Source organism: Petaurus breviceps, unplaced genomic scaffold, assembly GCF_028583685.1.
Source record: "Petaurus breviceps papuanus isolate PSGF00001 unplaced genomic scaffold, PetGlider_PUasm1.0 37, whole genome shotgun sequence".
Classification (NCBI taxonomy): Eukaryota; Metazoa; Chordata; class Mammalia; order Diprotodontia; family Petauridae; genus Petaurus; species Petaurus breviceps.
Window position 1 is genome coordinate 107,930,779 of NW_027186296.1, and position 10,780 is coordinate 107,941,558.

A 10,780-nucleotide genomic window follows, 5' to 3' on the forward strand; every position below is an offset into this window, starting at 1 on the left:
GTTCACCTCCTACCTATTTGACCACTCCTTCAGTTTCCTTTGCTGGATCCTCCTCAAGATCATGTGGTCTAACCATAAGTGTCCCTCAGGGTTCTGTACTGGGTCCTTTTCTCTTCTCTCTCTCTCAGTACCATTTCATGTAGTGGTCTCATCAGGTCCCATGAATTTAATTACCATCTCTATGCTGAGAATTCTAAATTTACCTATCAGTCCCAAACTCTCTGCTGCCTTTAATCTAGAGTCTCCAACTGACTTTCAGACATCTCAAACTGGATGTCTAGTAGACATCTTAAATTCAATATGTTCAAATAGAACTCATTATCTTTTCCCCTAAACCCTTAGTCCTCCTACCTTCCTTATTACTGTAGAGGGCCCATTCTCCCAGTCACCCAGTCTCAAAGATTAAAGGTCATCCTGGACTCCTTACTGTCTCTCCTCCCTCATATCCACTCTTGCCAAGGCCTGTCAATTTCACCTTTTCAACAGCTTTCCAATATGTCCCCTTCTCTCCTCTGATACTGCTACCACTCTAGTACAGCCCTTGTCACCTCATGCCTGGTCTATTGCAATAGTCAGCTGGTTGGTCTGCCTGCCTCAGACCTTCTCCATTCTGATTCATTTTCTATTCAGCCCCCTAAGTGGTTTTCCTAAAGTTTAAGTCCACTGGGTCAATCCTTATTCAATAAACTACAGTGACTTTCAATTGCCTCCAGGATCAAATACAAAAATGGTGTTTGGCATTCAAAGCCCTTCATAACTTAGCCCCTGCCCCTACTTTTCCAGTCTACTTACACATTACTCTCCAATATAACTCTTCCCATCCAGTGACTCTAACCTCCTGGCTGTTCCATGAACAACATGCCCCATCTCTCTGCTCTGGGCATATTCTCTGGCTGTCCCCCAGTCCCTCTGGCATGCCCTCCTCTTCTGACTTCCCCGGCTTCTTTTAAGTCCTAACTAAAACCCCACATTCCACAGGAAGCCTTCCCCAACTCCTCTTAATTCCACTGCCTTCCCTTTGTTAATTATTTCCTTTGCTTTATATTTTATTATCTTGCTTTGCATATATTTGTTTACATGTTATCTCCCCCATTAGGTTGTAAGGTCTTTGAGAGCAGGCACTGCCTTCTGCCTCTTTTTGTATTCCCAGTTCTTGGCAAATAGCCTGACACACAGTAGGCACTTAATAAATGCTTATGGATTAGCTGGTAAAACTCTTTGCAAAAAAAGTCTAAAGCCTTTTGTCACCTGGCAGAGACACCCGATTTCCTTTCCTTTGTCTCTACATTTTAGCCACTTTATTTTTTTCCACACCAACCTTACTTATTGGGTATGATTTGTACCTAAGTAAAGTGCACCCCCTTCCCTCCCACCCTCAGGGCAGGGACTGGTTCTTCTCTTTCACTTTCCCGAGTCTCCCGAGCACCCAGGCAGGCAGTGCCTGGCACAGAGGATGTCCTAAATTAATGCCAGATTAATTGGACTGGAATTATTCGTGGTCGGAACAAAGATCTGGGGAGTCACGCGATGCCCATAAGCAGTTTGCTCCTTTTTGATACTCCCGTTTGGCAGCAGTTTAGGTGAAGCCGGGGAACAGGACAACTGTTTAAAATTGTGGTTAAAAAGTACAGCCTCCGGCTGCTTGTTAAGAGCGTTCAGACAGTAGGGACCAAGTCCCTGCTCCAGCTGCATTCCACCCGGGGAGCCGGCCCCCCCCGCCCCCGGGGCCCCTTCTAAAGACTTGCTCTCAGGGTGGTGACTCCTACAGGTGTAAGAGGCCGAGTTCGGAGCCTAGGACTGGCTGCAGCGACCTGCAGGTGGAGAAGACAGACCGACAGCATCGCCCCTCCTCTGTCGCCCTCCCCACCCACGTCCACGTGTTCAGATCTCCCCCCATCAGTGCTCACAACCAATGCGGAAAGAGAGAGCCTTTCTCTCCGCCCCTTTTCTGCCGGAACCGCGCCCCCGCCGGCAGTGACGTCACTCCCCTCCCCCCTTCAGCCGCGGGATTCAAATTTCCGGAAGCTGAAGAGGGTCTGGCTGTGCTGGAGGGCGGACGACGTCGTTGTCTCAGGTGGGTGATGGCGCTGGTGGCCCGAGTGGACCGAGCTCCGTCAGTCGCCAGGAGACTGGAACCGGGGGGAGGCCGTGACCGAGGAGCCGGCAGACCCGGACTGGTATTGTCAAAGCCGGCGGAGGATGCGCTAGCGCCTCCGCTGCGGGCCCCGCCCTGCTCCGCCCCGCGGCCGAGGTTGTCTGTGAGACCCCACCCTGGTCCTTTGGGCGGCGGTCCCAGATCGGGGATTTCTCTGGCTTGTCTTTCGCCTCCCGATTCTGTGATATCCCAGTGGCGTAGATTGGGGTCCCCAGGAGGCGATCCGGCCGGACCGCGGAGGCCTTCGCCCCTTCAGCGGGATTCCGAGCCAGTCTCCCCCTGCATTCCCTTCTGCACCGCGCAGTTGGTCGGGCCTCTTCTCCAACGTTCTCGATCCTAACACTTTGTCCTACGACTCTAATGCATCCACCTTGTACTACTCTATGTTAAAGCTCTTCTACCTTAGTCTTGTCTCCCTGCCAGACTGTAAGCTCCGCCAAGGCAGAAACTGTCTTATCTCTTTTTTTTCCTTCTCCTACCTCTAAGATGCTTAAATATTCTTTGAATGAATTTCCTCCATGTATCTGTATTCCCAGCACTTAGCACAGTACTTGGCCCATTGGAAGCGCTTAATAAATGCTTGTCGATTTGTTGACTTCCCAGGACGCTCTTAAAAATGGGAAAGAACTTTACTCTCCCTATAATGTCCTATCAATTGAATACCTATTATGTGCAGGGCTCTCTGGGAAATTTAAGAAGCGAAATCGTTGTCATAGCTCGTACGTTTAGAATTATAAAACCTCAGAGCCATTAACAACTAGACTTTCTGTAGGTAGGTCAGAACAGGAATTGGGGAAGGCTTCAGGGACTCTGGCCTTAAATTTGACCTTAAAGGATGGTGGGTTTTAATAACAAGAGGAAAGAGAACAGTATGAGGAAGAGAGGAAATGAATATTGTATGTTTGGAGAGGGGGCAATAAGAAAATTAGCAGGATGAGACTGGAGTCCTGGATTTGGGTTTTATTGTGAAATGAATTTGGACAGGTAATGGGTAGTGTGGCGTCCAGTCCTGGAGAGCCTACCTTGAAAGCCAGACAGCTGGAGAGCCCACTGTAGGTATCTTTTCCATCTCCAATCCATCTTTGCAAGCAGCTGCCAAAGTAATATCCCTGAAGCATAGATCTGACCATCTGGTTGTCCTACTCAGTTTATTCTAACAGCCTTTACTTCTAGGATTTAATACAAATTCCTCTTTGGCATTGAAAGCCCGTTACAAGGTGACTCAAGTCTTCCTTTCCAGCCTTATTATTCATTACTACCCTTATGCACTCTCTGGCTGTTAATGCCCTTCACAACCTGACCCCTTTCTACCTTTCCAGTCATCTTACCTTTTATTTCCCTCCATATACTCCAGAATCCAGTGACATTGGCCTTTTTTCTGTTCCTACCACATTTAGATCCATCTTCCAATTCCTTGCCTTTCACTAACTTTCTCCTCTACAGGGAATGCTTTCCTTCCTCACTTCTGATTTCTAGCCTCCCTGGCTTCCTTCAGGACTCAGCTCAGATCCTACCTTCTATATGTCTTTCCTGGTCATGTCCCTTCCACCATCCCCATATACTCGCTTTCCCCAAAAATTACTTTCCATTTACACTATGTTCATCTTGTATGTACATAATGATTTGTGTATTGTCTACCTCATTAGAACTGTAACTCCTTGAGGAATGGGATGGTATTTTTACCTTTCTTTGTATTTCCAGTACACAATGCCTGGCACATGGTAGGTGCGTAATAAATGTTTATAGACTGAAAAACACCACCTCTTACATGAGGCCTTTCCTGATCTTCCCACACTACCTGTATCTGCTAATGCTACCCTCTGCACCCTCCATTACCTTACATTTATTCATGTACATTATGTTTAAACATAAGCTCTTTGAGGGCAGGGACTATTGAATGTTTCTCATTATATCCACAGCCACTTAGTGCCTGTTACATAACATAGTAGGTGTTTAAATGCCTGCTAATTGATTAATTTCAATTCATTGGGGATATATTTCCAGCTCTATTGGCTTTTGTTTTTATTATTTCTTGTTACCAACCCTTAATACACAGAGTTAGTTGTGGTTTTTTGTTGTGTTTATTTTTTATTTTTAAGCACCTCTTACTATTCCACAGTCAATATATGTCAGAGGTAGATTTTGAACCCAAGTCCTCCAAGCTTTGAAGCTTGCTAATTACTGTACCATGCTGCCTCTTATGCTGACTGTGGATTTGAGCAAGTCATTTAGCCTCTTAGTGAATGTAAGTAACTTTCTGAGACTATAGGTTTCATAAAAGGTATTAACCTGCATTGGTGGAGGAAAGTTCCTCACCATAGAGTTCCCAGTACCAATGTAATCATAGATCCAATTCCTGTCTTTATTCCTCTTATTGTATCATCTTAGTATGCTGTGATAATTCCAAGCAAATAAAAGTTAAGTGTGAAAGAGCCTAGGAAGTTACAGAAGTTAGTTAAGGCAAAAAGTTATAGTACTCACTACTTAAGCAATGATTCTCCTCAGTGAGCTTTTGAGATTCTTTTTCCATCTGGCAAATTCAGCTTTTTAAGGCATTCTTCTCCTCATTGCCTTTTTGAGCCTCTTTTGCCATTTGACTTAGTCTGTTTTTTAAGGAGTTATTTTCCTCAGTCAGGCTGTTGACTCTCATTTCACAATTTTCTTGCATTGTTCTCATTTCTCTTCTCAGTTTTTCCTCCACTTCTCTTATCTGCTTCTTAAGGTCCTCTATGGCCTGTAACCAGCTCGTATTTTCCTTGGAAGCTTTTGGTGCAGGAGTTCTGACTTCACTGTCTTCCTCCTGTTCCATGTGTTGATCCTTTTTGTCCCCAAAAGAGGAGTCTAACGTTGGGTTCTTCTGTTTGCTTTGCTTCCTTTGCCTGGTAATGTTGCCACTCAATTACTTGACTTTTGGGCTTTTTGCCACAGTAGGACTCTGCTACCATACAGGGGAGCTTTGTACCAAATGCTGGGGTTTTGCTGCTGGAGGTATTAGTTGGGTGCCCTTGCTGAAGCCTCCACACACTCTGACAAGCTGGACACACACCCCAGGACCTCTACCCTAGACCACAGTCCAGATCCAAGAAGGTTAAAGCAAGAGCGATTATCTCTCAGACTGGTGCTTGGTCCCCCTACACCCTGCAGGCCAGGAGCTGAAACTGCCACATGGCTGCACTGCAGCCCTCAGTAGCTTCTCGCCCCAGGGGCAAAAGCCAACTCACTCCCAACTACTGGGTCCCAAAGTCCACACTGCACTGACCTCTCAGTGTGTCCTTATAATCTATGGGTTGATAATTCTGGAAACAGCCACAGCCACTGGTAATCTGGAGTCCCTCCAGCTCGTGGTTAGTCAGGCCCACCCTGGGGCTAAAACCCCGCTCGCGTGTAGCTGGGCTCGGCTCCCAGAGCACTGTACTGGCCAATTCCTGCCGGGCTGTCCTCAGTGGGAGGTTAGCTTCTCTGTGTCATTTTGTGGGTTCTGTAGCTCCAAAGTTTGTTCAGAGTCCCCTTTACATGGATTGGGGAAGGTGGGAGCTGGAGCTGCTCGGAGGTCCTGTTTCTATTCCGCCATCTTGACTCCGTCCCCTGACTATAGATAGCTTTGATTTCTTCTTCTGCAACCTTATTCTTTAACCATTTATCAGTTGGGGAATGGCTTTTGTTTTCATAAATTTGATTTAGTTATATACTCAGTATATATTTAAGAAATGAGCACTTTATCAGAGAAATTTGCTGTAAAAATTGTTGATATTCCTTTATTGTTTGTGGTACCTTTTAACAAAATGTAGTTTCCCTGATTATCCCTTTTAATTAGATGTGGTTTTGTTTTTGTTTTTGCTTTGTCTGGGATCATGATTAGTACTCCTGCCTTTTTTTAGTTTAGTTGAAGCATATTAGATGCTGCTCCAACCCTTTATTTTAACTCTGTGTGTCTTTTTGCTTCAGGGGTGTCTCTTGTAAACAACATATTTGGATTCTGGTTTCTAATCCATTCTGCTGTCTGCCTCCATTTTATGGGAAAGCTCGTTGCATTCACATTCACAGTTACAATTACTAACTGTGTTTTTCCTTCCATCCCATTTTCTTCTCTTTCTTCTTTTCTCTCTTTTTATCCTGTCCCTCCTCAAAAGCCTATTTTGCTTCTAACTACTGCCTCCATTAATCAGTTCTCCCTTCTATCATCCACACCTTTCTTTTATTCCCTTCCCCTCCTATTTCCCTATTGGGTGATTTACATTTCCATATACAACAGCGTGTATATATGTGTGTATGTATATGTATCATTCCTGTCTTTGAATCAATTCCTATGAGAGTAAGATTCAATCATTTCCTGATATCCCTCTGCCCTGTTTTTCCCTCCACAGTAAAAGCTCTTCTTTGCATACCTTTTTTATGTGAGAAAATTTTCCCCATTCTACTTTTCCCTTCCCCTTTCTCTTAGTGCATCCCTTTTTCTCACCCCTTCACTTTTTTGGAGATAATTCCAACATAATCAACTCATATCCATGTTCTCTGTAAACTCCTTTTAACTGCCATAATAATAATAATAACATTCTTAAGAGTTAAATATATCATCTTCCCATATAGGAATGTGAACAGTTCAACTTTATTGAGACCCTTATGATTACTATTTCATGTTTGCCTTTTTTATGCTTCTCTTGTGTTTCAATGTCACATTTTCTATTCAGGTCTCATCTTTTCATCAGGTATTCTGAAAATCCTCTATTTCATTAAATATCCATTTTTTCCCCCTGAAGGATGATACTCAGTTTTGCAGAATAGATTATTCTTGATTGTAATTCTAGCTTCTTTGCCTTCCCTCTACTCCTTTAATGTGGAAGTCTCTAAATCTTGTGTTATCCTGACTGTGGCTCCACAGTATTTGACTTGTTTCTTTCTGGCTGCTTGAAGTACTTTTTCTTTGAACTGGGAGCTCAGGAATTTGACTGTAATATTCCTGAGAGTTTTCAGGAGGTAATAGGTTGATTTTTTGCAATTTTTTACCATCTGGACCTAAGATTTGGGGGCAGTTTTCCTTGATAAGTTCTTGAAACAAGATATCTGTGCTCTTTCTTTGATAATAGCTTTCAGATAGTCCAATAATTCTCAAAATATCTCTCAATATATTTTCCAGGTCAATTGTTTTTTCTGATGAAATATTGCACATTTTTCCTATTTTTTTATTCTTTTGATTTTGTTTTATTGTTTCTTAAGATCTCATTGAGTCATTAGCTTCCGCTTGCCCAGGTCTAATTTTTTAAAATTTATTTATGTATTTTTAGTTTTCAACATTCATTTCCACAAGATTTTGAGCTACAAATTTTCTCCCCTACCCCCACCCCAAGATAGCAAGCTGACTGAATACCCCTTTCCCCAATCTGTTCTTTCTTATATCCTTCCCCATTCCCCCCTCCAACTTTCTAGTAGGGCAAGATGGATTTCTATACCCCAGTGCTTATATATCTTATTGCATGTAAAAAAGAATTTTTTAACATTTGTTTTTAAAACTTTGATTTCCAGATTCTTTCATCACTCCTCACCTACCCCCACTTGGGAGGACATGCAATTCAATATAGGTTGTACATGTGTAGTTACTCAAAATGTTTCCATAGTAGTTATATTGTGAAAGACTAACTACATTTCCCTCCATCCTATCCCACCCCCCATTTATTCTATTTTCTACTTTGACCCTGTCCCTTTTCAAAAGTGTTTGCTTCTAACTACCCTTCCCCTAGTATGCCCTCCATTCTCTCATCCCCCCTCTTACCCCCTTTCCCCCTACTTTCCTGTAAGGTAAGATACCAAATTGAGCATTTATGTTATTCCCTCCTTAAGCTAAATTCAGTGAGAGTAAGATTGACCCATTCCCTTTCACGAACTTCCTTCTCTTCCCCTCTATTGTAGCAGTTTTCTCTTGCCTATTTTATATGAGATAATTTACCCTATTCTATCTCTTCTTTTCTCCTTCTCCCAATATATTCCTCTCTCACCTCTTAATTTTATTTTTTAGATATCATCCCTTCACATTGAGCTGATCCTTTTGCCTTCTATGTATACATGTACATACGTATATACACACTCATATATATTTATATACACTACATATATATTCCCTTCAACTATCCTCATACTGAGAAAAAGTCTCATGAGTTATAATTATTGTTCTTCCACGTAGGAATGTAAATAGTTCAACTTTAGTAAGTTCCTTATGATTTCTTTTTCCTGTTTACTTTCTCATGCTTCTTGTATTTGAAAGTCAAATTTTCTGTTCAGCTCTGGTTTTTTTTTCGACAAGAATACTTGAAAGTCCTCTATTTCGTTGAGTAACCATATTTTTCCCTGAAGTATTATGCTCAGTTTTGCTGGGTAGGTGATTCTTGGTTTTAATCCTAGCTCCTTTGACCTCTAGAATATCATATTCCAAACCCTTCAATCCCTAGATCTTGTGTTATCCTGATTGTGTTTCCACAGTATTCAAATTATTTCTTCCTGGCTGCTTGTAATATTTTTTCCTTGATCTGGGAACTCTGAAATTTGGCTATAATATTCCTAGGAGTTTTCTTTTTGGGGTCTTTTTCAAGAGGTGATCGGTGAATTCTTTCAATTTCTTTCTTGCTTTCTGGTTCTAGACTATCAGGGCAATTTTCTTTGAGAATTTCTTGAAGGATGATTTCTAGACACCTTTTTTGATCATGGCTTTCAGGTAGTCCAATAATTTTTAAATTCTCTCTCCTGGATCTATTTTCCAGGTCAGTGGTTTTTCCAATGAGATATTTCACATTGCCTTCTATTTTTTTCATTTGTTTGTATCTGTTTTATAGTATCTTGATTTCTCATAAAGTCATTAGCTTCCAGTTGCTCCAATCTAATTTTGAAGGAATTATTCTCTTCAGTGAATTTTTGAAATTCCTTTTCCTTCTGGCAAATTCGACTTTTTAAGGCATTCTTCTCCTCACTGGCTTTCTGGGCCTCTTTTGCCATCAGAGTTAGTCTATTTTTAAGGTGTTATTTTCTTCAGGCAGGCTGTTGACTTTCTTTTCATGATTTTCTTGCATTATTCTCATTTATATTCCCAATTTTTCCTCCATTTCTCTTACTTGATTTTCAAAATCCTTCTTGAGCTCCTCCATGGCCTGTAATCAATTCATATTTTTCTTAAAAGCTTTTGATGCAGGAGTTTTGACTTTGTTGTCTTCTTCTAGTTCCATGTTTTGATCCTCTTTGTCCCCCCCAAAAAATTCTATGGTCTGATTGTACTTCCTCTGTTTGCTCATCTTTCCAGCCAATGAATTGACTTTTGAGTTCTTTTCCATGGTATAACTCTGCTTCCAGAGTGGAGAGAGCTGTGTCCCAAATTGCTAGGGTTTTCACAGTTTTGTCAGAGCTGTTGTCATGAGGAGGGTGCCCTCTCTACAGCCAGCCCAAGCTGTGGCATGCTACTGTTCCTCATCCCAGGACCACCACCCAAGACTGTGACCTAAATCCAGGCAGGTCAAAGCAAGAGTGATTACCCTATGAATGGTCGCTTGGTCCCCCTATGATCTGCAGGCCAGGAGCTCTGGAGGCAACAGCTACAGCTGCCATGCTGCCACTACCTCTCCCCCAGGGGCAGGGTCTGGACCATGCTTTTCCCTCACTCAGTTATAACAGAATTCCCTACTGACCTTTTACTTTCTCTTTGGCATTTATGGGTTGAGAAGTCTGGAAACTACCACAGCTGCTGGTGATTCACTCTCCTGAAGTCTGCTCTGGCCAGTCTGGGTCATGAGTCTGGGCCTTCGAGGCTCACTTGGGACTGTGCTTGGCTTCCAGTGTGCTGCAATAGACCCTTCCTGTTGGCCTGCCTGTCTGCCTTCATGGGGAGATTTGTTTCTTTCTGTCACTCTGTTGGTTCTGTAGCTCTGTAATTTGTTTAGAGTCATTTTTTTTTACAGGTATTGGAGGTGGTTAGAGTAGGAGCTTAAGCAAGTTCCTGCTTTTACTCTGCCATCTTGGCTCTGCCCCCATTTTCTCACCCCCACCCCCCCAGTTCTAATTTTTAAGGAATTATTTTCTTCAGTGAACTTTTGTACCTCTTTTTCCATTTAGCCAATTCTGTTCTTTAAGTTCTTTTCTTCAGTGAATTTTTGTACCTCTTTCACCATTAGGCTAATTCTTTTTTTTAAGGTGTTATTTTCATCAGTATTTTGTTTGTGTGTGCTTCTTTTACCAAGCTGTTAATTACTTTAATGATATTATCTCATTTGAGCTTTGCCACACCCATTTGTGGTAGGTAATGTTAGTAGTGTTAGATGAAGAAAATGAGGATCACTTAATAAAGGGTAATTGACTTGCCTAAGGTCACATAGTAAATGGCAGAGACAGAACTGGAACCAGGGTTCTCTGGCTCCAAATTCAGTAGTCTTTTCCTTATATCACACTGGCTCTTTACTACTCCCATTAATTACTCCTAGGTTTTTTGCCCACTTGATTCTTTTTATTTTTGGATTCCATGCATATTGTCATTTTTTCTATACAGTGCCCAATCTTATTTCTTTCTCACTTGAACCTGTATCCATCATTTCTTGAGTGCTTGCTGAAAGAGGTCACAGAAGAACATTGTACTTGAAACTATATTGAATGTGC

The 10,780-nt window shown here is 42.2% G+C and overlaps 1 protein-coding gene across 4 annotated transcripts in view; it reads left to right on the forward strand.

The window, feature by feature from the left end:
- The first annotated feature begins 1,970 nt into the window (after positions 1–1,970).
- CEP55 (centrosomal protein 55) overlaps positions 1,971–10,780 on the forward strand; it is a 41,259-nt gene continuing 32,449 nt past the window's right edge. For all 4 annotated transcript variants that reach the window (XM_069099256.1, XM_069099258.1, XM_069099257.1 and 1 more), the window contains exon 1: positions 1,971–2,074. The gene's annotated coding sequence lies outside the window, so the exon portion shown is untranslated. The remainder of the gene's footprint in view (positions 2,075–10,780) is intronic.